The sequence below is a fragment of the Epinephelus fuscoguttatus genome, linkage group LG4, assembly GCF_011397635.1.
Source record: "Epinephelus fuscoguttatus linkage group LG4, E.fuscoguttatus.final_Chr_v1".
Lineage (NCBI taxonomy): Eukaryota > Metazoa > Chordata > Actinopteri > Perciformes > Serranidae > Epinephelus > Epinephelus fuscoguttatus.
In genome coordinates this window covers 3,777,023-3,804,010 of record NC_064755.1, presented here as the reverse complement: position 1 = coordinate 3,804,010, position 26,988 = coordinate 3,777,023, and the positions used below count along the sequence as shown (strand labels likewise).

Sequence of the window (26,988 nt, the reverse complement as noted above, 5' to 3'; positions counted from 1 at the left end):
CCTCACCGTGCAGCAGACCACTTGATCTACATCATGCTTAGAGGATATTATAACATTTTTACTCAGTTATACCAAAACAATGTTGCCTACTGGAGCTTTAAGTGTTTCTCCTGCCTTCTCTGTCTGTAACCTGTTTGAAACTAGAATTACTGCTTCACTGTTGAGTGCCTCCACAAATAGGTCAAGTTTCTTTTACAGTTTATATCCATGTCTGTGAAAAAAATGAATGCTTCACATACATTTTCCCCCTGACAGCAGAGATCTGTACAATCAGCACAGTTTCAAGATTAGTCCACAGTTCAGTATCTGACCAAATGTCTTCCCTTCTGTTCCTAAGATATGATGCTGAGTAATGGCCAGAAAAGTGTTTCTGAAGAAAATTATGTCACAGTGAAGTTGACCTTTGACCTATTGGATATACAATGTCATCATTTCTTCATTTGATCATATTAGACATTTGTATGAGGTCATAATTTGTGCATTAATTCTTGAGTTATAGCCAAAAACATATTTTTTGAGGTCACAGTAACCTTGAACTTTGACCTTTAACCACCAAAATGTAATTTTAATTTTTTATATACTTTATTAATCCCCCTGAGGGGAAATTCAATAACTTAATCACTTAATTCTTGAATACAAGTGGACAATTGTGCCAGATTTAAAGAAATTTCCTCATGACATTCTGACAAGATCACAGTGACCTTTGACCAACAAAATCTAATCAGTTCTTCACTGGTTCCAAGTGGACATTTGTGACAACTTTGAAAAAAATCTCTTTGTGCCAACTTTGAAAAAAAATCACTCTCATGAGGCATCTGGTTCACAGGAATGGGATGTATGTATGTATGTATGTATGTATGTATGTATGAATGTACAGTAGGGCCGTAACGGTACATGTATTTGTGTCGAACCGTTCGGTACGCGACTTTCGGTTCGGCACGACCCTGTACCGAATTATTGGGCGCAGGATATTATTTTATTTTATTTTGTTTTATTTTAATTCCGTTTTTGCGAGCCGAACCATTTAAAATATCTAGTTCCCCGACGGACATAATTGAGTGATGGACCGAGTCCGACCGTAAATCTCCGCTTTCACTTTGTGCAGCGCATTCTCGCATTTTGACAACATGGCAAGTGAGCCTGATAAACCTGAAGACCCACCCGCAAACCTTAAGTCCTCCGTTTGGGAACACTTTGGTTTCAGGGTAAAATACGAAGATGGAAATAAACAAGCTGACAAGACAAAAACAGTGTGCCGGCACTGCAGAACAGCGGTCAGGTATGTACTTGGAAACATGTCTAACATGCTAACGCATCTAAAGCGACACCACCCGAGTTTGAACGTTAACCAGCACGACTAGAAAAAGCAATCTGGTGCAAACTACGATATCGTCGTCGTTTAAAAAGAAAGAGCGTTTCCCTGACCATCGTGCTAAAGAAATAACCAACGCCATTGGAGTTGAGTTAAAATTGTTTAAGCTGCACTTTAGATATAAGCATGTTTTGTTTACTGCACTTTAACAAAGTGGGAAAGCTAAGTAAGTTCCTAGTAAAACTGAATCTGAGCAGGCTTTAAAGCTGACCAGCTGCACTATACTTTTTATTTTAATTGCTTAAAACTGTTTAAGCAGAAATGTACTGTATATTTATAATTTTCATTCAAAAAATGTGTTAAAAACAGCAGGATTTTATTTTTCACTTTTATATTTCTATTTTCATTCAAACAATGTGAAAAAGCAGCATTTTATATATATTTGTTTCATTCAAATATTGTGTAAAAAGAGTTAACTGCTGTGGTGGTATGTTTTAATAAGGTTACCAATAAGTAAAAGATATTTAATAGTTGTCTATTTTTTTCATTACTGTACCGAAAAAAAAGGAACCGTGACTTGTGTACCGAGGTACATACCGAACCGTGATTTTTGTGTACCGTTACACCCCTAATGTACAGACAACCCGAAAACATAGTGCCTCTCGCAAGGAGGAATAAAAAGGTATATTTTAAGAGGTACAACACAAATTAGTATTGGTTGATGCAGCAGTAGGGTTGTCAAAAAAAAAACAAAAAAAAAAAACCGATACCAAAATTTAGTATTGGGTACGATACTCATTTGCAACAGTATTGATACCAACAGTGCCTGCCCCGCCTCCTCATTGACACACAACACACATAGCGCCTCCCCTCACTAGCGGCTGATTACATTAACTGTCGTGCACCACGCCGTCAGCTGGGCTGTGCCGCCAGCATAGAACTAACTTACAACGGCAAGTGCTGCCGCTGCAGGGCCTTCGTGACCAGTTTTAGTCAAAAATGAAAAAAGTAAAAGTGCTGCTTTGAAGTACTTTACATATGACCAGGAAATGGCTAAAGATGTGGATAAGCCTGGATGCAAACAATGCTACAGAGTGGGGCAACGAAGTTGAGTTGTGTAACAAACTTGGCGAAGCATCTTAAAGACCAACAGCCCGGTCTTAATGAGGAATTTAGAGAGGTTCGTAAAGCTCCCATTTCAACATCACTGAAGTACTACCTCAGTCATCTTAAAGGTATTGTTGTCACTGATGTTATTGTCTGTCTCATTTTTATCTTTGAATTTTTTTTTTTTTTATGCCTCTCAAGTTTTTCTCATTTTTCTACCAGTGATGTCAAAGATGGTATCAAGTATCTATTTTTTTCCTGTGTATCGGTATCAAGTTAGAAATTCGAGTATTGTGATAATCTTATGCAGCAGAGGCCAAACTATCAAGCTTTAGTTAATAATATAGGTCAAGCTGCAAAACACTTGATCCTACACTTAACAAATGCAATCTGAATATTCAAGTTGTTGAACCTTTTGTTCAACTTTACTGTAAATGCCCACATCTTTAAAAGTGCATGTACTGATTTGTAGGCTTTAAACATTTCTTCTTAAGCCCAAACTTTTCTCACACTAGAAAAATTCCTTCAAGCCATAAAAGACATTTTACAGCTGTTCCAATCCAACATTTCTAAAACCTCAACTCCATCTGCTGATATATCAAATACATGTCTGACACCAGTACTCTCGTCTTCCCAAATTCAAAATCTCTATACCTTACTGTGGGAACTAACTGGGATTATTCTCTTATGAGGTAAAATGAGGCTGGGGATTGCTGTGGGACTAAAACCTGAGTTGGTCTGAGTTTGTCGAGACCAAATGAATGTAACAGAAAACAAAACATCACATTTTACTGACACTGACAAAGATACTAGATTTAATCTGAATCGGTCACATCTGACCTATACTTGATCTGCTTAATATGGTCAGTGTCGTCGGCAAAAAAATCTGTGACTTAAAACAAATGAGGGTCAGGGTCGTAAAGTGAAGGGCCAAAGGCCCCTTCCCTGCTTCCTACCCCTCTACTTCCGGCCCCCTTGCTCAAACCACACCCACCTTTGAACACTACAGTTTGATCTCAACTGCACAGGTGTAAAGTTGCGAAACTATTGAGTTGACAAAATACATCCACAGACAGAGTGTTGCATTTTGTCAAGTCAACCCGTCACCTTCAGTACCATGGAAAGCACCGCGGATGAGCCGCGGAGAAGCCGCAGCTATGAGTGTCAGGGCTCATTAGGGCCTGATGCGCAGCACCTGAGTGACGCCACTGAGACAAAGACACTCTCGCCAGACAGCAACCTTGTTCCACCTCCCCTTTTCCCTGATTTTAGAATTGTTAACTTATAGGAAATAAAATATATATATTTTTTTTACTTGCAAATCGACTCCTCCTGATATCCGCACCTCACATTTTTTGGTGCCAAAACCCGGGATGAAGAAACAAAAGAAAAAGGGAATGAAGGACAGCTGAAGACGCGGATAACAGGACAAATCAACAATGTCGAACTTGCAAAGACAAAAGAAATTAAGAGGAGCAGTACGGGCCGCTACGACACGACTCTTGGACAAGATCGATTGGGAGGTTGGCAAAGAAGATCCCAGCACAGATGTGTTGGAAGAATACTTGGAACAACTGATGGCGAGAGAGACGGCTTTAATGGATAATGACCGTGAAATTGAAGCGGAAACAGCAGTGGATGATTTGGAAGATGAGGTTAATTCAGCCTTTGAATATATGGATCGAATCACGTCAAGAAAGACCAGGATAAAACGCATCCTAAGGAGAAATGCGGAGGACAATGAGACCGCAGTTTCAGCGACTTTCCCACATTCAAACAATGAGGTGAGAAGACAAGCAGTCAAGTTGCCAAAATTGATCATTGAAAAGTTTTCTGGAGATGTCAGTAAGTGGCAAAGTTTTTGGAGTCAGTTTGAGACAGCTGTTGACAATAATGCAAGTCTAACTAAGTCTGATAAATTTACATATTTGAAATCGTTTTTATATGGCACAGCAGCTAATGTAGTTATGGGACTTTCTTTGTCAGACGAAAATTATGACAATGCAAAGAAAATGCTTATTAGCAGATTTGGGCGCAAAGATCTCATTATAAATGCACATATGAATAAACTGTTAAATCCGACTCCAGTTAAACGGGCCTGTGATGTCACAGCTTTACGCAGGCTATATGATGACATTGAGATTCAAGTACGCAGTTTAAGCTCAATGGGAGTAGTCTCAGACACTCATGGCAACTTGCTCTGCCCAATCCTCATGAAAATGATACCAGAAGAAATGACCTTGCAGTTCACCCGTCAAAACGGTAGTGAACGAGAAGAGGATGATGCAAATAATGACAACATGTTCAGTGTCCAAAGCCTGATGATGTTTTTCCAAAAGGAAGTTGAAAGTCGTGAAAGGACAGCCAATCTCACCCAGAGTGTGCAACAATCCGACAAAGAGAAACAATGGGAAAGGTCCTATGTAGAGAAAAGAATACCGGAAAAAAGAAGATCTTATACAGCCTCTACAGCCTCGTTTTATGCTGCCAGTGTCAGAGATGAGCTGAAGTGTATATTCTGTGGAGGAAATAACCATAGATCTAAGAATTGTACAGAAATGACTCTTGAACTGAGGAGAGAAAAATTAAGAAAAGAAGGCAAGTGTTTTGTGTGTTTGGGTAGCAGACACGTAGCGCGCAACTGTAAGACGCAGGGAATTACCTGTGAAGAATGTGGACGAAGACACCACAAAGTAGTCTGCCCTCAATTGGCCAGTCAACAAGAAAAACACACAGAAGAAAGACAGGAAAGCACACAGCAGGCTTCCCGAAATTCCCCTACAGATACAGTGATAGCAAGTGCAGCTCCCAGTAATTCTATGAGCAGTACAGTTTTACTCCAGACAGCTACCGTTTGGGTAGATGCACCCACTCAAAGTCAAGTAGCTAGATGTCTTTTAGATGGAAGTAGCTCACGCAGTTTTATTCGAGAAGACATATCCAGAGCACTTAATCTGCCAGTAATAGGTAAAGAAACCCTGAATGTCTTTGTATTTGGCTCTAAAACACCCCAAAGAGTGACCTGCAAGAAAGTGAAGGTGCGTTTAAGGAACATCAGAAATAATCAGAATATTGAAGTTCAGCTACTGGAGACGCCCAAAGTGAGCTCTTCAATCATCAAAATGGCAAGTGAAACAATAAGAAATGGTTTGGAGTCGAAAGGAATGCCTGTGGCGGATGTTCCCGTGAGAGGAATGGAGTCAGAAGAACTGGGAGTCCTGATTGGAGGAGATCAGTACTGGAGGATTGTCACTGGCAAAATTGAAAAGCTGGAAGACGGACTAGTCGCGCTGGAAAGTGTGTTTGGATGGCTGGTGCAAGGAGAGGTCACCACATTGAATATTGTCACCGAAGCTGTTGACGCTGAATTGCTGCATGTCTGTGTTGAGCAAGATCAAGCACTCTCCAACCAGTTGCGCAGCTTTTGGGAACTGGAATCACTCGAATATGTAAGGAAGAATCACATCCCGAGACAGATGAAACAGTTCTGAAAACATTTGAAGAAACTGTGAAGTTTGTTGACGGCAGGTATGAAGTCCGACTGCCCTGGAAAAATGAGCATGTAACTATGTCTTCAAATTATGTTACAACAAAAAACAGATTTGACAATCTAATGAGAAGGCTTAAAAATAATCCAACTCTTTTTGATGGATATGATGCAGTTATTCAAAACTATTTAAAGGAAGATATAGTGGAAATGGTAAATGATAATGTGACAAACGGCCCAGTGTATCATCCAGTCATAAAAGAAGAAAGAGTTACGACGAAACTTAGAGTTGTATTTGACGCCTCCTCTCATGAAAAAACTAGCTGTTCATTAAACGAGTGTCTGCTTATAGGTCCCAATTTAAATCCTGACCTTTTGAACATTCTGATTAAATTCAGACAATATCCAGTAGCTGTAATGGCAGATATTAAGTCAGCCTTTCTGCAAATCTCCCTCGACAAAAGTGACAGAGACGCACTGAGATTCTTCTGGATGGATGACAAGCCGATGTCACAAAGGGAGATACAGGTAAAAACACTGAGGATGACGAGAGTCCCCTTTGGAGTGTCATCGAGTCCCTTTCTGTTGGCAGCTACTGTACGACACCATTTAAAACAGTATGAAGAAGAAAATCCCGAAGTCGTACGGACGATAAGAGAATGTCTTTATGTGGATGATTTCATAAGTGGAGCCGACAACAGTGGCGCAGCTGAAGAGCTGTGCGTAAAGGCCAGAGAAATAATGGCGAAAAGTGGAATGGATCTTTGTAAGTGGAAAACAAACAGTCCTGAACTACAACAAAAATGGTCACAAGAATAACAAGAACAAGGGAAGGATTCCACCCCATTAAAGGTCCTGGGCCTCGTCTGGAAAAGTGAAACGGATGAATTCGTTTTTGAAATGGCAGAGGTGATAAATTATGTCAAGGACAGAAAACTCACAAAGAGAGTAGTGCTCCAAACAGCATCAAGAATATTCGATCCCATTGGCTTCTTGTCTCCATTTATTATCAGAGCAAAAATCATGTTTCAAGAGATGTGGGAAAGAGGCTTGGACTGGGATGAAGAGCTGCCGATGGATTTGGCCGCATGTTGGAAGGCATGGTGTGAGGAACTGCAAGATGTGAGTAAAGTGTCAATTAACAGACGTTATGATAAACAGTTAAATCAGAACAAAAACTCTCAAGAAATGCAAGAAATTCATGTATTTTGTGACGCTAGTGAACGAGCCTACTGTGCCGCTGCGTATTTACGCACGACCAAGTCGGATGGAACGAAAACTGTGAGTTTAATCTCCGCCAAAACTAAGGTGGCTCCACTGAAACGAGTAACTCTGCCTCGACTGGAATTGCTGGGAGCCCTCATCGGCGCCAGACTTGGTAATTATTTGAGCAAGATCTTAAGTCTGAACAATGTTAATTGTAAATTTTGGACTGACTCGATGATCACCATTCATTGGATTAAAAGCACAGCAAAACAATGGAAGCCGTTTGTGGCTAACAGAGTAGTGGAAATCCAGAGTCTTACGCTGCCAGAGAACTGGAGACACTGCAAGGGAAAAGAAAATCCTGCTGATCATGGAACTCGTGGACTCAACTCAGAGGCACTTGCAGTTGATAAACTGTGGTGGAATGGACCGAGTTGGTTACACTCAGCCGACTTAACATCTGCGGAGGAAATAAACATGCCTCTACCGACTGGTGAGTGTATCGCTCAAAATCAGGTAACAGATGATGGAGAGGATGTTTGTTCTGTAACTGAACCCATTCTGAAACTGAAAAATTACAGCAGTTTAAATAAGTTGCTTAGAGTGACTGCGTGGATAATGAGATTTGTGCACAATTTGCACAACACAGAAAAACAGCGAGGAGAGCTCTGCGCTCAGGAGATTGAAGCAGCAGAAAAATATTGGATCAGGTTGACACAAATGAATTCTTTCTCCAAGGAAATGAGACAATTGGAAACAAAGGGGGAATTGGACAGAACATCAAAGATTCTCACCTTGAAACCCTTTCTGGATGAAGAAAATTTAATGCGAGTTGGAGGCCGATTGCAAAAAACGAACTGGGCTTACGGCCAAAAACATCCATGTATTCTGCCGTCAGAGGACAAGTTTTCTGAGTTGTTAATAAAAAGGTCCCACGATGACGTCATGCACTCTGGTCTACAGGACACCTTGACCCAAGTTAGAGAAAGGTATTGGCTTGTAAGAGGCAGACAAATCACGAAGAAAATTGTAGAAAAATGTCTGATATGTCGCAAAAGTAAGGTTAAAACTGGCCAGCAACCCTTTGCACCGTTACCACGTGATCGTGTTACAGAAGCTCAGCCATTTGAAGTAGTGGGTGTAGATTTCGCTGGTCCCTTATTTGTTAAACCAGACAGACAGAAAACGTATATCACTCTGTTCACCTGTGCGGTTACTCAAGCCGTCCACCTGGAGTTAGTCTCTGACTTATCCACAGATGCCTTTTTGCTGTCTTTTCGGAGATTTATTGCACAAAGGGGAATCTGCACTACAATCTACTCTGACAACGCAAAAACTTTTAAGCGAGCAGAACAGGATTTAAAGGAACTGTGGAATGTGATGAAAGGAGAAAAGATGGAAAACTTTTTTTCTGGAAGGAAAATCACATGGAAATACATAGTGGAAAGAGCTGCATGGTGGGGCGGGATGTGGGAACGTCTTGTTCGCTCCGTCAAAACCTGCATCAGGAAAGTCCTTGGAAGGGCCTATCTGATGTACGAGGAGATGCAAAGTTTGTTAACAGAAGTGGAAGCAGTGATCAATTCAAGGCCGCTTACCTATTTGCATACTGACTCTCAGGATCCATCACCCCTCACTCCAGCTCATTTCCTGATCGGACAGAGAATAACCACCTTACCCTCTCAGCCTGTTCAGGTCACAGACACCAGGAAGGTGGATGGAGAGCGACTGACGAAACGCTGGAACTACCGCCGCAAACTGGTGGGTGAGTTTTGGAACAGATGGAAAACAGAATATCTGATGGAGTTGCGTTACGCTCACTGTACCAGAAATGTGAAATCAACTTCATTCAAGGTTGGAGATTTCGTCCTCGTTCATGATGAGAGGTTGCCACGTCACATGTGGAGGATGGGTCGAGTGGAGGAAGTGTTTCAAGGCCGTGATGGAAAAGTAAGATCATGCTCCATTCGTTTACCTTTTAACATGATTCTAAGAAGACCTATTCAACTGCTCTATCATCTGGAATTGGAGTGATGAACGTGTTAATCGTTCATCGGCCCGGAGTTTGTTGCATTTTGTCAAGTTAACCTGTCACCTTCAGTACCATGGAAAGCACCGCGGATGAGCCGCGGAGAAGCCGCAGCTATGAGTGTCAGGGCTCATTAGGGCCTGATGCGCAGCACCTGAGTGACGCCACTGAGACAAAGACACTCTCGCCAGACAGCAACCTTGTTCCACCTCCCCTTTTCCCTGATTTTAGAATTGTTAATTTATAGGAAATAAAATATTTTTTTTTTTTTACTTGCAAATCGACTCCTCCTGATATCCGCACCTCACACAGAGACATACAGACAGACAGACAGACATTGCTATATACCTGGCAAAATACACAAAATGGCTTCCATGGTAGTTCCCACTGCATTAAGTGCCAACAGGACCACTATTTGCCATGATGATGCGCACACACAGACTCATGAGATGAAAACAATAGCAGCCATTGTGACGTTGTTGCCGCTGGTAATTACTATCTTCAGTTGTTTATTTAATCGGTGCAAAACAGAAATATAAAAAGTACAATTGTTATGTTTGCAGGCCGTTATGTGCCAAACTATTTATTGGCTAGCAGAGAATTCGTAGCAGTACTAAAGCTGCTCTATCCTGGTTGTCTGTCTGACCTATTTCCTATTCCCTGGGTAGGGTTATTTCTAACCTTATCCAGGGAATGTTGACAGAGCTGTACAATGTCCTGCTTTATGCTTTTAGATTTCACACTTACACACTGATGCCCAGGTGTGTGTCTCACAGTCTGAAAACCTCTGGTATAATCTATGTAGCTGATTGCCTGCTGCTAAAGTCTACACATCTGGCACTACCAAACACAATCAGGTGTTACCCAATCAGTAGCACTGTGTACTGTATATAAATTAACATCTAGTGGATCTTTTCTTATTGTAAATGTGTGTTTGTTTTTATTTCACACATGCTTTGGCAGTGTACACATATTTTTCCTATGTCAGAAAAGCCCTTTGAAAGGAATTAAATTAAACCTGTACATAATACAACCAAAATTCCAAAAGGTTGGGATGCTGTGTAAAACACAAATAAAAACAGAATGTAATGATTTGCAAATCCTTATTTTGACCTATATTCAGTTGAATACAGTACAAAGACAATGTTTAAACTGAAAACTTAAAACAAAAAAAACACTTATTCTGAATTTGATGTCTGCAACATGTTAAAATAGTTGGGACAGAGGACAGAGGCAACAAAAGACTGAGAAAGATGCTGAATGCTCAAAAAGCATCCGTTTGGAACATTCCGCAGTTAAACAGGTTAATTGGTAACAAAGGATATTATCTTTAATGGGTATGAAAGGGGCATCCGAGAAAGACTCAGATGTTCACTAGCAAGAATTGTCACCTTGTGAAAACCAGTGTGGGCCAACATTCCAGCAGCTTAAGAACGATGTTTCTCAATGCACAACTGCAAAGAATTTCGGGATTTCACCATCTACTAGGGGGGTTACAATTAATCGATCTGGATCAATAAATCAATTTGAAAATCAACAATCCAGTATCACTGATGATCTCATCATCTTTAGGTTACGCCTATACTTTTAAATTATGCGTCACCATCAAACAGCAGCGAGCAGCTGAGAGAAAGACAATGAGGATAGTTTTATTTGATCGGGAATAAATCAGCAGCTAATATTTTCAATCATGAAGAAAATACGTGTCAACAGACAAAGCACACACCCTAGGTCAGTGCATGAGATGTTTTGAGATAAAACAGACGTACCTGCCTGGAGGGGTATCTCATTCTGCTAACTCATTACAGTAACATTAGCTGCTCTGTTTCAATAATAGCCTTTTTTTAGATGGGAATTGTGCAAATTTGCAGGAAAGCCCAATCAGTCTTTTTTCAGCATTGGCAGTATAAAAACAAAATTGGGGAGTGCGGCAAAATGCTGCCTACCTAATTTTGTTTATACAGAATGCGCCTTTTTTGGGGCAATGGGGGGCGTGAGCAAGTAACAAAACGTGTAGCTCAGCGTGTGACGTAAACAGTGACATGGAGGGAAGCCGCGGCTGGTCAGTCTTTCAGCGATTCTCTCATAAGTTGGCCCGTCCTTCACCGTCCCTGTCATCTGATGGTTAATGGCATCTTCGTCTGGGAGGGCAAGGAGGGTGCGCAATTCTTTGTCTCCTCAGTTGCTCATCATTACAGTGTCTGTCAGGTTTGTGTTTCCCTCTTGCTACTAGCCGCTCGCTAATTCCTGCTATCAGCTGTTTCCTGTTTATCCATCGCCAGTGGGTCGCACGTGTGGCATCATCAACAGCTCCTCCCACAAGTCTTCAACAGCCCCTCCCATTGCGGAAGGCCGCCTCGGTCTTTTTAAACTAAAAGGGCTCCGCCAATATGACTACCCTACGAAGCGGAAAATTGGGCACCTTGGATCAATTAGCCAATCTAGCTCTGTGTGTCTAACGCTCCCAGCTTGCCGGCAAAACGGCCCAACATTCACGGAAAATCTGGCAGTGTAAAAGGGGCTAATGTTTGGCTGAAAAAACATGCATGCAGGCTGAAATTCAACCCAGCTGTTCTGTCAGAAGATACAGTGACTTTACATAATGTTACTTGTAATTTGTTAAGCTATGTGTAGAGTGAAAAAGTCTGCAAGCCGCTAGGCTAATTTATGCAGTGTAAACATGCTTAAGCTAATAATGTGGGGCAAGCAGAACACTGCTGCTGAACACAGATATTTCTGTTAAATGATTTTGTTGATAGTCCATGTTTTATGGCTGTTGGGATTTGTCTTCAGGGCTTTAAGCCTGATAACCCTGAAGTTTTATGACAAAGATAATGGTTTGGGTTAAAATGAAAACATTTCTTCCAGAAAGGTCTCTCTGACAAAAAGCCCTGATTGCTGCATCTACAAATGCAAGTTAAGACTCTACCATGCAAAGTTAAAGCTAGGGATGCACCGAAATGAAAATTTGTGGCCGAAGCCGAAGCTGAATAATATTAAACGCTTGGCCGAATACCTAGTACTGAATACCGTTTTTTAGTTTTTCATTAGTTTTTGCAGATGAACCCCCTCCAGATTAGTGTTGTCACGGTGCCAAAATTGGGACCCACCGTATGATACCAGTGAAAGTATCATGGTTCTGAGTAGTATCACGATACCACAGCAAAAATGAGGCAGATGTGCCTTTTGTCATTTATAAAAAGATAAATCACTGTTCTATAATACATCAATGATATTTCAATGGAATAAATCACTTATTGACTTATTCATACTTCAAAAACAGCATCAATGAGTGATTAACATAGGGGGGATCAAAATAAAATAAATAAAATAAAAATCAACCAGCCACCCTCCTCCCCTGACAAGTCCCTTCATAAGTAAAGAACAGTCCCTAAAGTGCAGTGAGGTTTGTGGGCCGTTACCTGCCACGAAGACATGTCATGACAACAAGTTATTCACCTGGAGCCTGACTTCTCCGTCGCTGGTAAGTCGTTATCATGCGCCGCCGTATTTGACAGGAATACGTATTCCTGTCCGCCAAAGAGGAAAAGGACCATCCAGATTGTTACCAGTGCAAAGTTCATGGGTAACTTTGCATCTGTGATGGCACCATGAATGCTGAAAGGGACATACAGCCGTGCTAATGCTGAACCTGCTCTGCCAAAAAATCAACCAACACTGGACACACTTAGCTTGACAAAAACTGCCATCTGACTGAGAGAGCTAAGACAATAACACAGTCCATCACCAACTTCATGTGCAAAGATCTGTGTCTATTCAGCGATGTTGAAAACAAAAGCTTTTGTTATAACAAACACTGGAACCCAGGTATGTGACTCTGTCTCAACGTTTTTTCAACAACAGAGCCATACCCAAGCTCTACAGAGAAGTGAAGCATAAAGCTGAAGAATCTTTGAGTACAACAGGGAGGGTGACATTAACTTGTGACGCCTGGACATCAAGGTCAGTGGATTCATATGTGACTACAACGTCACATTATCTCACTGAGTACTGGCGACTGCTGTCGTACATTCTCCAAACTAGAGCAGTACACAAAAGTCACAGCAAAGCAAACACTGCAGACCTCCTGCAAAATACAGCACACAAATGGGGGGCTGTGATTGTAACAGACAACACTTCTAACATGGGTGTTGCCATTCAGTTAGCGGGATATCTGCATGTGAAGTGTTTCGCTCACGTGCTTAATCTGGCCTTATAGAGGGCGTTAAATCTACCAACAGTTAAATTTGTCAGGTGTATGCAGCATTTCTGCTGGTTAATCTGCCATATTGTTCAAACATTTTAGAAAGTCACCTGGCCTCTGCATACTGACCACTTAGACATGCTACTCCAAGTAACTGTATCACTATTTTCTTTGCAGCAGTCCTCGTGAAGGTTTTTATAAATGCAAAATAACACTAATAATATTAAAAGTGGGGAAGGTCAGCCCTGTTTGCTCGTGTACTCCAGTAACACTTTGTCCTCATCTTGTACAGTCTGACTTTTAGGTGTGCAGATTGGCCCTCCTTAGAATTAGGCAAGCAGGGACAAACCCTGTATTGCACTGTTCTGTGCTTGTTGATAAAACAAATCATTTTAATCATGTTTCATTCTGCTAAGGTAGAATGACCATGGTAATGACCTGACAGACTGTTCCTACTTCACTAAGCATCACATGACTGGCTCAGTGTGTGTGTGTGTGTGTGTGTGTGTGTGTGTGTGTGTGTGCGTGTGTGCGTGTGTGTGTGGACCCCTGTTAAGTGGGGACTTTCTGGTTAATCTCCAGCTGGCCAATAAGCAGCTTAGCTGTCACTGGAGTGCAGCAAGCTAATTACTAGTTTGTCGCCAGTCTAATATGGTTCAGAGTCACACATACATTGAAAATAACCTCTACATTAATACTCGTGTTAAAACAGATTGGAGGATTCCAATTATGTCTTCCAATTAGGTTGGCAATGTACCAAATGTGACAGTTGTACTTCCAATTGGATATTAAAAATGTATTTAACCTAAATGTTTCAGAAAGTCTAAAAAGTTTCTAGATTGTATTCATAGTTAATTTACGTGCCTAAATTTAACTGCATAAGTGAAAACATGTTTGTGCAATTGACATTAGTCGTGTTATCACCTAATCAGAATTTCAACACCAATTTCTCAAATGACAGGAGGTTACTGAATGGCATTTAAAAAGAATCCTTGCTAGTTTACCCGGGTCTGTGACTCTACGCTGTTATACAGTGAGCAGGACGTGCACTAAGGGAAACTGTGTCATTAGGTTAACCCTTTATGGAGGGTTAAGCTGCTGCATGGGCAGGTAGAGACACACAGAGCAGGTGCTGCATTGGTGGTTTAATCTGTGGCCACAACCTGTTGTTAATGTTACACAAGCTACAGAGTCTTTAAAGGCACAGTTCAGATCTTCTGAGGTAGAGCTGTATGGGGTAATAGAATAGAAGATTTCAAACAGTAGATGTCATTCATTCAACCTCAGTGTGGAGAAGCAGACTACAATCTGACATGGAAGCAAAGCAATCTACTGCTGTGGGGGCAAAAAAAGTTCCACCTAAAAAAATAAATAAATAAATAAATCAATATTAGTTTAAATGTGCACTATACTGAGAATATATTTTCAGTGCTTGACCTTAATGTCAGACAGTGACTTCCTACAGAAAAATAAGGCTGCTTTATCTTTCTCATCAGAGCCTGAACGCAGAAGCTGCTTATTTACTGCTGCCTAGACAAGTTATTTTGTTTGTGTTATTGTGTGACTTCTGCATTTAAAAGGGTTAGTTCAGATTCACCAGAGTCACACAACACTTTAATCAATCAATCAAGCAAGCAATCAAGCAATCTTATTTATAAAGCCCAATATCACAAATCACAATTTGCCTCACAGGGCTTTACAGCAAACAACATCCCTCTGTCCTTATGACCCTCACAGCGGATAAGGAAAAACTCCCCAAAAAACCCTTTAAGAGGGAATATAATATGGTAGAAACCTCAGGAAGAGCAACTGAGGAGGGATCCCTCTTCCAGGACGGACAGACGTGCAATAGATGTCGTACAGAACAGATCAACATGATAAATTAACAGGAATCCGTATGACACAATGAGACAGAGAAAGAGAGAGAGAGACTAACTGATCGAAGCAGCAGCAGTAGACCAGCAGCTCCTGTGTTTAGCGAGCTAGAATTACTGTTTTTAACCAACAGATTCTGGTGTCTTTCACAAGAGCATAGATGGGTAACTAAAGCCATTAATGACTCACTGATGGAAATGTAAAGCAGTGAAAATATTCTCAATATAGCATAAACTTGATCTGATATCAACTTTTTTTAGGTGTTGCCATTCAGTTAGCGGGATACCTGCATGTGCAAGTGTTTCGCTCACATGCTTTATCTGGCCTCACAGAGGGTGTTAAACCTGCCAACAGTTCAGTTTGTCAGGTGTATGCAGCAAAAATGATTCAAGTCAGATGAACAAACTAAAAACTTTATCTTATGAGGTAAAACAAAGTTTCCCTTTGGGAAAATAATTTGCAGTTAGAAAAAAGGTATAAATTGCAGTATATTCTATGGCAATACTCAGCATATTGCAATACATTTAATATCACAATAATATTGTATTGTGACCTGGGTATTGTGACAATATTGTATCGAGGATCCTTTGGCGATTCCCACCCCTAGTAACATATTGACTTCATTTGGGCTAGCATTAGCAGTAGAGGAAACATCGGAGCAATTTAGCCGTACATGTTTGAGCCTCAGTCAGTCAGTCTCAGATGAGGACTCCAAAATCAGCAACTAGCAGACATATCAGAATGGCAAGTTAGCATTTTTTATTTATGTTGTTTGTTACCTTGTTAGCTTGTAACAGACAGACTGCAGAAAGATATATTCCGTCTGGACTTTTCAGGTATGTTCGCCAGTGTTGTGCCAAGTGTTGTGTTTCATGTATTAGTTATCAATTAGCTTTCGAGTTAGTGATGTACCTAATCTAGTGTGTTGATTGTGCATTTGAAACCCAGATTTTAGGAAAGTGCATCGCCCCCTTCAGAAGAGGAATGTAAAAATACCTGGTGACAAACTTTACACAGTCAGTATAGTCAAACATTTTTTCAGACATTTTAGGGGACATAAACACAAGAAAAACACCTGTTTGAGTAGAGGGAATCTTTGAAAAATAATGGGGCATCCCAGCACAAAAGATGGTCACAGCTCTGCTTCAGCATTTCATCATCTAACTGCACTGACCAAACTCACACAGCAGGTAGAATACTTTTGTAGTGTGTATACTGGGTAGTTTACCGTTCAACTCACAAGCAATGACACAAGGAGAAAAGATGTAACACATTTCCATAGTTAGTCCACCCTCAAAGAGTAAAAATCAATCTATTGATATGCTGATAACCTTATCCAACATTGATGGACGAGGTTTATCCACTTATGTTTTTGTTGCATAAGAATTAATATAAATACTGAATGCCTTTCTTTCCCTATCTGTTGCCATGGCTTTGGCCCAATAGGCAAAAGGCCTAGTAATCCTCTTATATTCTCTTTCACCTGAACCATCTGTATGTGCAGACACAACCAGAGGTGGTGAAGAGGACAGTCAGAGAGAGACACACAATCACTGTGACAAACTTAACAGTCAAAAAAAGTTCCTCAATCAGTACTTGTCAATAGGAATGAGAAAACTGTGGGGTTACAAGAAGAAGAAGACAGCAGGCAGAGCAGATGAGATGAATAGGAAGAAATGCTCCGACAAGATGAGCAGGGTTTTTCCTGGTCTGCAGAAGCCTAGGATCAGTGCTGAAAATAACAGCAACTGACCCACCAGTACCCAAACTTTTCTCAATCCAGTGTGCACTTACTTTTGAAAGAACAAAAACATAGGAGGTCAGCAAAGGTCTAAATAGCTCTTTTAGTCAGTGCAATATATGATTACTGCAACAGCTCTGTGATTAGTAAAAGAGTCAGCATGAGTCACTCTGCACAGAACTCCACTGAACAGACACACACACACACACACACACACACACACACATACACACACACACACACCAAGTGTGTTCTGGGCTGAGTCAGAGGTCATGTCAGGTGGATAATAACAGTGATCCCACTTCAGTCTGTTTTCTTAAGGTCCCACCCATGTGTACTTTCAGCTGATGGCTATGCCAGTGTGTCTGACCATAGACAACAATAATTAATGTTTTATCCCAATGTTGACCACTGCTGTTACATGCATTCTGATATATAACATTATATTAAAATACTTTCCTCACTCAATTCACTTTGGGGTCTTTCCGTAGAAAATGTCTTAAACACTAACTACTTCTAACATAATTATGGATCAGTCTTCTGAAACTTTATCTCAGATTCTCTCTTTATGACAGACAGACAGACTTGGCTGCCTAGATGGTTAGTTCAAAATCCAAACCTCCCAAAAAGCTTGCATGCTTGCATATAACCTATTGTATTTTTCATGTCTATACTCAGTGATCAGTTAAGTAGGTCCACCCAGCTAAAACAAATAGGCCTACACAGTCTAATCTTAATGAATCTTTCCTTATAAAGGTGCCAATGTTCAATTTGTTAAAAATGTTGAGAGACTTGTTTGATGCTGATATTGGAGACTGTAGTTTGCAAAGCTGTTGAATTGTATTACCTTATGCTGAATGTTGTTTTTAAAGATTTATTTACTAATGATGCACCAATGTACATGTGTCATTTTCAATCTTTGAATAAAGTACATTAACAAAGAAAAAGAAAAAAAACAACAACAACAATCAAACACACTGCAAAATCACAACGGCATAGAACATACCTGTCCCCCCACCCCACCCCTGGAATGGTATAATGCTAGTTAGATGACGTAAAAAGCAAATGTGCCAGTGACCAACAAAAACCTGGTCTAAAGTCCCTATAGCCCGCCTATATCAGATACACCGATGTGATTGGTGCAGCTCGGCTACAAGGGCATGGGTAATGAGCATCATTACTGATTGCCAGAGTGACTTGCTGAGTAAATTCAAATTGTGCTCTCGCAAGCTCTGGATTTCCAGGGTACCTCCTATTGCCTCTTATGGCATTTGGTAGGCATGGGATGAGCTGTGCCTTAATAAACTGTCCTATGTTAATCTTCTTTTCTGGTGCTTAAGTCAGAGAAATGTCACAATATAGCAAAGGAATACTCCCACAGAATAAAACAGAATGATAAAAAAGAAAAAAAAGATAAGTTTATCTACCCCTTTTCTATACAGTATACGGCGCTGCTGAAATAAAGGAAAGAATGACTGACATAATATGTTCATAAGACTGTTTTTGAAAATATGCCTCATGAAATACACTCTCTACAAGTGTGTAATTCAATTTTTCCCATGGTTTAGTGTTAAAATCGTTTTACATAGTAATATCAAATCTCAGTGTTTGGAGAATCGCAATACTTAAAAATGCCAACACATACTGACTCAGCACCCAAGTATCATGATAATATCAAATCAGGAGGTAAGCATTTCGTCCCAGCCCTATTAAAACTGCTTGTCAGATGATAGACGCCCCCTCCTTGTAAAAATGTTTCAAGGATTTACAAACCATCTACCTAAAGAGTTAGAGTCATTTACTCCACTTATATAATGCAGACTCATCCTGGGTAGAAGTGTTTCAATGTTTGAGAGTTTGTGTGTCTTAATTGGCTGTTTGTCCAGTTCCTCAAGGAAGTCTACTCCACCACAGGAAGTCATTAACATCAGAGGGCCATGCACAAGTGTGTGTGTGTGTGTGTGTGTGTGTGTGTGTGTGTGTGTGAGTGAGTGAGTGAGTGAGTGAGTGAGAGAGAGAGAGAGAGAGAGAGAGAGAGAGAGAGAGAGAGAGAGGTCTAAGGCTGGCTTTCAAACAGGCTGCATGCTGGGTGAACCATGTCAGGTTGCTTTTGGGGCCTCAGAGCTAGTTTACTGTTTGCAAACACAAGTTCACAGGCCGGAAGCCAGGTCCAGCCCTCATGATGTTTTCTGCTACCTCTTTTTCCATTATTATTTCCTGTTAGCCCATACCTTGGGCCATCATAAGTTGATATCGAGCACCCCCAACTTTGGGCTGTCTGGTCTCAGGGGGCCCAAAACCCCTTTTTTGAGGCCTGTTTCTGGCAAATATTGGGGCACTATGACGGTATAAATAGTCATCATACAAATATGAAATTTGGCAGGAAGTATCCTGACACACAGGAGAAAGTAGCAAAATAAGATTCTGGGGCTTGCTGACATTCTATTCCAAAATATCACACACAACTAGTGTCAAAAAATACTGACCTATCGATTCATATCAATACTGAATATTTGAAAAGGCTTCAGTACTCATTTTCTGCAGTACTGATGTACCAGTACCAACATGCTCCAAACTGCCACTCTCTGTGGTGCTTCACTTTTCACTGCTACTCTTCCTCTTTTACAATCAGCTGACACATGAATATTATGCATTTTAAAGAAAAGCCACACTCTAAAGTAAGGTGGCAGCCAGGTTTCCTCTAATCGAAGGGTGAGACAGTCACTACGTTTACATGCACACCAATATTCCACTTTTATGCCGGCATCATGGAAGCAAAAGAAGCATGATGGACATGACATGTGACTTGTGTGACATGTAACTAGGGATGCGAGATAATATCGGCATGTCATCAGTACTGGCCAATATCAGCTTTAAAATTAATTATCAGAATTGGCCAACATGCTTTTTGTAATTTGCACAATGAATGAATGAATGAATGAATATTACATACATTGAAAAGTATTGTATTTCATGTCTCCATCTGCTTGGGGCCATCACAATAAGAGTATGCATACATAATATGATGTTAATTCCACTACAGAAGAGACTTGATGATCACTAAAATTAGGTAGGTAAAAAAGTGGACATGTCGATAATGTTATTGGTTATCGGTCAAATGAGTTGTTACAGCATATTGGACATGGGCAAAAAAATCCAATATCGTGCATCTGTATATAACATACGTGTCAGCAGACCCTTACAAGCAATACCAATGGTGTAACGTGAAAATAACAATCATTTACCATCCCTTTATGGTGGTTGATCTCGTCCTTTGCTTGGACCTCATTGTTTTCTCAATTTGTTGAAATTTTCAGCTGCTGTTCTTCTTTGAGTTAGCTGCAAACTGCTATCAGCTACTTTTTCAATCTACCTCAGTTGGTTGCACACATAACATGTCATCATAATGTCACACCCTTGATGCCAATCAGTGATTCCCATACATTGACGAGACTATGGTGGCCCGCCATAGTCTCCAAAAATCAGCCAGTTATAAAATGCCTCCAGTAAATGAACATGTCTCTGTAGCGCACCGGCTGGAGCGCCCACTGAGAATTCTTTAATTCTTTATTAATTCTTAATTCTTTATTCTTTCTGTATTTAAGGCCCATTTATACAGACAGTGTTTTAACTCCGATGCCGGTTTAAGGGCAAGACCACTTTGTTCCCCCATTTCCCAAATGTACCTCTTACTCATTATGGCGAGGTGAAACAACTGCGTTAAATTCCCGCCTTGAAGAGGCAGTGTTAAAGGGGCTAAACTACATTCTCCAACTGTGAGGAACTCTACCAAAGGGATGAACAGCATTCCTTCAGAACATATTCCCTCTTTAGATGATGGTGGTGGAGAGAACTGTTTAACATCTCACTCCAAAATCTAACAGGGGTCTTCAGCTGGGTTGAAATCTGGTGACTGAGGGCCGTAGCATGATTCACATCATTTTCATCAAACCATTCAGTGAGCCCTGTGACCTGTATGAAAGCCTCTACATTCAGTATGTGTCACACTCTGTGCATTTACGCTGTCTACACAGTTTGTTTGTCATTCTAACTGTGTGCTTCATTCTGGGTTAGTTATTGGTATTTCCACAGTATGTAACTAATATTAGATTAATCTAGTGCATACAACGAGAATTTCTTGTAAATGAGTCATCTTAGACTGACAGCGATCCTTACTCTCAATTCAATCCCTGTTTCAGTCAGTCATTCTCTTAACCTGATGAAACAGTAAAGGTTTAAACTAGGGTTGCAACTGCATGAGATTTTCACGGTACAATAACCATCTCACAAAATATTGCTGTTTCAGAGTATTACAGAATTTATATTATTATTAGTCAGAATGACCCTTAAAGGTATGAAAATGGAAGGGCTATTTTTGGTTGAACATTTTGTGAATGAAAGTATGTGTAAAAAGTCATCCTTTAGGAAATAACTAAAATAAAGAGGAGATTTAATGTTCGGTTGCATTTTTTTTTCCAATATCATAGACACTGGAATGTACACAGTAAGATAATAATGTAAACAATATATTGCTGCAACCCTAGTTTAAACAGTGAATTTGTCTGACCATGAAGAAAGAAAAGCTGCAGTCTGAGCTGCCCCTCATCCTATGACTGCATCACTAGCTGTAGGGTTGAGCCAGTATGAAAGCAATGTGCCTTTAAACAGAGCACAAAGATGACAAGCATGCAGATTATTTCAGCTTGTCTATCTTGCTGAGCAGTTTCCAGATTTGTCCATTCTTACTGCTTTGCAGCTACAAAACACCTGAATGTATAACGTGCACTAAGCATGTAAAAACTACAATTACACATAAAGAGTTAAAAAGGTTAAAACGTTTTTTTATGTTCCATCGTGCTTTATGGCTGAAAACAACAAATGCTGAGTGAAATTTGAATCAGATGAGTGAGTACAGTGTCTGCCCCCTGCACTGTATCTGTTTCATGCAGCTTGTTAGCTCAGGCCTGATTATTAGCTGAATTAGGTCTTCTAACAGTGAGAGGCCTGCAACGGCACAATGAACTTACTGTTCACTCCATTCTGACAGAGCAACACAGAGAGAGCATGTACGTGGTTTCGAAAGAGCATTCCCACAGTCACCTTGAATGAGTTTGTTTTTGTCACCTATTACAGCAACTGCTGGAACACGATCAAACAGGACTGTGTTTTTTTTCTCCAGGCAGAGTGCTACTACAGTATGTGCTGTATTTCAAAGCTATGCCAAGAATGCTGTCACTCCATCTGGAGACTGACAGGTATTTTCATTATCAATTAATCAATAAATGATCTATTTAGTAGGGGTGGGGGGGAAAATCGATACAACATAGTATCCCGATATTTTTGTGTGCCAATACTGTATCGTCACACAGTGCCAAGTAGCCTATAGCTTTTTTATTTATATAACTTATTTAAATATAAAAAAAAAAAACAAATTAAACTTCAGGTTGCCTACTAGAATAATATAATCAATTGCTTTTTCAGTTCACTAGATACATTTGCTGCTGCAAAAAAATGGCTAAAGTGAGATGAACAGACTGAAAACTTTATCTTATTAGATAAAACAGAGGTTAACAAAGTTTTCCTATGGAGACATAATTTACAGTTGAAAAAAAGGTAAAATATAAAAGCATATCACAACATAATAATAATAGTACTAACGATTAGGCCTATACATTTTATTTATAGGCGCCTTTCACAACACTCAAGGTCACCTTACTAAATGAGAGACTCTAAGCTTTGCTCTAGTCAGTTTAAGAAGTTCTTAAAATACAGACCACCTTCCATCTAACATTTTAACTGAATGAAACTGAAAATTTAGACTCAGTGTAGCCTGAAAAAACACACTTAACATAGTTACAACTATACCAGTTTAAAGGTATCCCGTGGTATGAAAATTGACAGTTATCATACTATGTACATTTACTTATCTACTGTATTGACGAAAAATGCAACCAAACGGAGAATCTCACCTGCATGTGCATCTTCTTTCCCTCTCGACTGCTTTTTTTCTCACATACTTCTATCAAAAAATGGTTTCAAGCTTCAATTAAGTGTTTGTTTAACTAAAAACAAAGAAAACATTTTGTTTTCATTTCTTTAACGGTAACTGATAATCAATGGTCAAATGTAACTAAGTACATTTTCTGTTTCAAGTACTGTATTTAAGAACAAAACTGAGGTATTTGCACTTCAGTCAAGTTGTTTCATTTCATGCTCCTTAATACTTCTATTCCACTATCTTGTGTCAATATAAGTCAATATTGTACTTTTCACTCCACTAAATGTATTTGACATCAGTTGCTTTTTTTGTGGATTTAGATTATTAAAACACACTATAAATCAACTAATTATGTATGATTATGGATTAAACTACCTGCTGGCAGGTATATCCTTATCCTTACATACAGCTTCATCAAAGTTCCGTTCACATTAATGCATCAGCTACTGTAATCCAGTGAGATACCATAAAACTTAATTATTTGCTTAATCACTAAAATCAATGGGCCTATGTTTGGGACATACATCCAAAGAACTTCTATAAAAAAAAATGAACTGCTTGGCAACCAGACCTGGCGTTTAATTGAAACAGATTTGTCAAAATGTGTCGCCATCCCGGCTAGTAAACACATGTAGCCTACTTTTACTTCAGTAATATTTTGAACATATGACCGTTACTTATATTGTCACATTTAACTTAAGTAAAAAAAAATCTGCATACTTCTTCCACCTCTGCTGATAATAATAAAAATAACTGTAATACCGTGAAATTTTCTGAGATGGTTATTGTACCGTGAAAATCTCATACCTTTGCAACCTCGACACGCGCGCGCGCGCGCAAATCTAAGCAATATTTATATTCTTATGTTTTAATCTCTCATCACAACATTCAAAGATGCAACTCGTGTTATCCATTAATACTCCAGCTAGACATACACACTGAAGGCCCACGCATGCACACCGTGTGCCATGTAGCCTAAAGCTTTGGCCAGTAAAACAGTACAGCAGATACTGTCTCACGCACGCGCACATATACAAAAAAAACCTCACTCACTTTTTTCATTTCCAGTCCAGTGACAAATACTCTCCCCAGTCTGAGTGACAATTACAGACTGTGTGACAACGCTGACACTGTCACGACGAGACAAATTTAAATCAAAACCTTAAAAACTTTTAGGCACGACATGTTTTTTGGGGGGTGGGGGGGGGGGCTGTACATTCGGCTACACACTTATATTACTGGCATATTACGAGTTGTAGCAGTCATTGATGTTCCGTAAAGCTTGCTACCACTCACTGTTACTTTATGTTTTGTAAGAACACTTTCTGCAACAAGCAAACCAACAAGGTGACATTTCATTGACACCGCTAGACCGCAGCTACAGCTCAGGCTCCGAGTAAGTTAGTGCCGAATTAAAAGCTTTGTAAACACGGTCTGGCACGCTGCATTTCCCACACAGCAGAGAGCAGGACAGGACTGCAGCAGCCAGGCAGGGGGCAGTTACACAGGAGCCACCAAACAAGACACAGAAGATGTCCTGGGCTAGCGTCATAGCTTAGCCCCCAACCAAAAATAGGTTAACTATGACTAACCTTGAAAACACAGCAGGACAAGTATGTGGCGTAGTTAGACATGAGGACAGCTTTTTTAAATGAAAAACATTGGACCAACGTACATGTTTGATGCGGTGTTCTGGATCCTCTCCTCGCCCAGCTGACACAATTTTTTTCTTTATCCGAATCAGAAAACCAGAGGCTCCTGAGTGGAAGAAACAAGTCAGTATTGTTTCGGGCAAAGCTCTCCTCTCACTCCATCAGTATGGTGGTTAACAGAGTCCTGTCTAGTAAAAAAAAAAAAAAAAAAGGATCCACAACGCTGGTTCAGTGCACAGCTTTCTCGCATGCAGCCAGCAGTGCAGCGTTCACTTAACCACCGTCAAGCGCGCGGTAGTTAATGTCGAAACTTCCGGTCGCCGCTTTCAAATTAAAGTATCGCTTGGTCAAGATGCTAAACCACTACACTGCTTAGTCACCTTACATCCGGCCAACACTGGCTGCTCATGTATATCAAACAGGAAATTTTATTGGGTGGCAATTAGTTTAAAGTGATTTGACTGATTGCGAACATGCTGAACATCAAATGAATATCAACCATAGACTAAAAAGAATGGGTCTCATTCAGGAATTGTGAGCATAATGAATTCGTGTGTAAACAGTTGGCAGAAGGAAATTTAGTGTAATTCGGCATTCATTAATATATTAGTAGCAACTTTCTTTTTGTAGGCTCTAATAAAAAAATCACCTACACCTTCCTTTGACTGCTCGTCGTGCTTGTGGAAATAAATATAGGCTATTGAATATTGCTCGTCGTCACTGTTAGAAATTACCGTTTTAATTCGTATTGTGCTCTGTTATGTTCATAATTTGCAGATGCGTTTGAAACACGTCAAAGATTAGAAATATAACACAGTTTAGTTAGTTAAATTAGTTGACAACAGATTCAGGCTTCAGATTAGGTTTCTTAAAAATGTGAATACGTTATTTAAATCGACTTAATACATGTGTTTTCTACATTTCTGGCATCCTGTTCCCACTTTAACCTTTTGAAACCTGAGCATATTACCTTGATTTCTTTCAAAAACATGGGAAGAAGACAATGAGCAATGAAAGAATAAATGACCCCAAATAACTACAAGAAATTAGTAAAGAAAGAAAATTCAAAACAAGAAAATTAGTTAGGAGAAGAAAAATCAAAAACAATCAAGCAAGGAAATGGACCTGGAAAAGTGCTTAAAAATTCTAATAATTCTGTACCATAATTTAAATATGTAATAATAATTAGGAATATAGTTTTCCCTAGCTTTTTTTTCTTTCTTCCCTGTTTTTAATTTTTCAAATACTTTTTAAAAATCTATTATTTTCTTGCAATTTGTGGGACATTTCTTACCAAGTTGCTCAGGGTTCAAAGGTTTAATCAGTCATGAGAGAGACCTCCACAAATGTATCTTCTGGTTGAGTGGTGAGACTGTGACCTTACTGACCAAACACTAAGCTAGGCTGTTTTTTTTTTTGTTGTTGTTGGGTTATTTTTTGCATCAAATTTCATATCGAAACATTTTTGTTTAACTTCATGGATGGTTGTTACAACAGAGGACACAGAGTTAACAGCACCTGTTACCTCCTTCCAGGCCTTTGATTTGTCCCTGTCACACCAGCACTAACAGAAGGAAATAAAATATTACATACCCTGCATGCCTATTAACAGGCATGCATGATTCTGTTCTACTGGCAAGCAAGTGTTAAGATAGTGTAATTACCCTTGGTGGAGATTGCAGTTCATGCCTTCAGGAAAGAGCACATCAGAAACTAAAAAAAAGTAAATGAGTGTCACTGTCACTGGACTGAAAGCGGCCACCCTTATTTATGCAAGAATTGTAAGCCTTTATAATATGTAAATGGGAGAATATAAAATTTCACCCTCTATACAGTTGTCATGAATGTTGAATTTTTTTTTTGTACCAGGCTGTAAACATGTTTATTTCAGAATCAGTCCACTTGACAGTTTTATAAGTTTTATTTTGCAAACGAAAGAAAGATTTAAAATGCAGTGATCCGTGACGTGACGGTCAACAGAAAATATCAGAGCTCACTCAACCCAATTGTCTCCATTCCCACCAGGCATCTAAATGCCTGGTTAAATAACTTAAACCACACCCATGTGTCAACCACCAGATGTGACATACCTGTGCATACATACAAATAAACAATAAACATAAGGAAAATATATATTTTAGCTCTTACAGGCACTTTGCTTGGCCTCTCTTTTCAGCCCTGGGGGCTGCTGCTTGATATCAATAATATCTCTCCAGAATCGCAGACTCAACCTTTAAGCTTAGTTTACATCATGCTTACATGGTCCGTGCCAGTTATTATTACCTTAGTGTTAAATTAAAGTTCTATAAGCTGGCAGACATACTTGGTGCAGGATTCCAGAATAGTGGTCCTGGTTAGATTATGGGACTGAAGTTAC

The 26,988-nt window shown here is 39.8% G+C and overlaps 1 protein-coding gene across 1 annotated transcript in view; it reads right to left on the bottom strand.

The window, feature by feature from the left end:
• ripor1 (RHO family interacting cell polarization regulator 1) overlaps positions 1-24,831 on the bottom strand; it is a 108,090-nt gene extending 83,259 nt beyond the window's left edge. The window contains exon 1 of the mRNA XM_049574407.1: positions 24,635-24,831. The gene's annotated coding sequence lies outside the window, so the exon portion shown is untranslated. The remainder of the gene's footprint in view (positions 1-24,634) is intronic.
• Between the last annotated feature and the right edge of the window lie 2,157 nt (positions 24,832-26,988).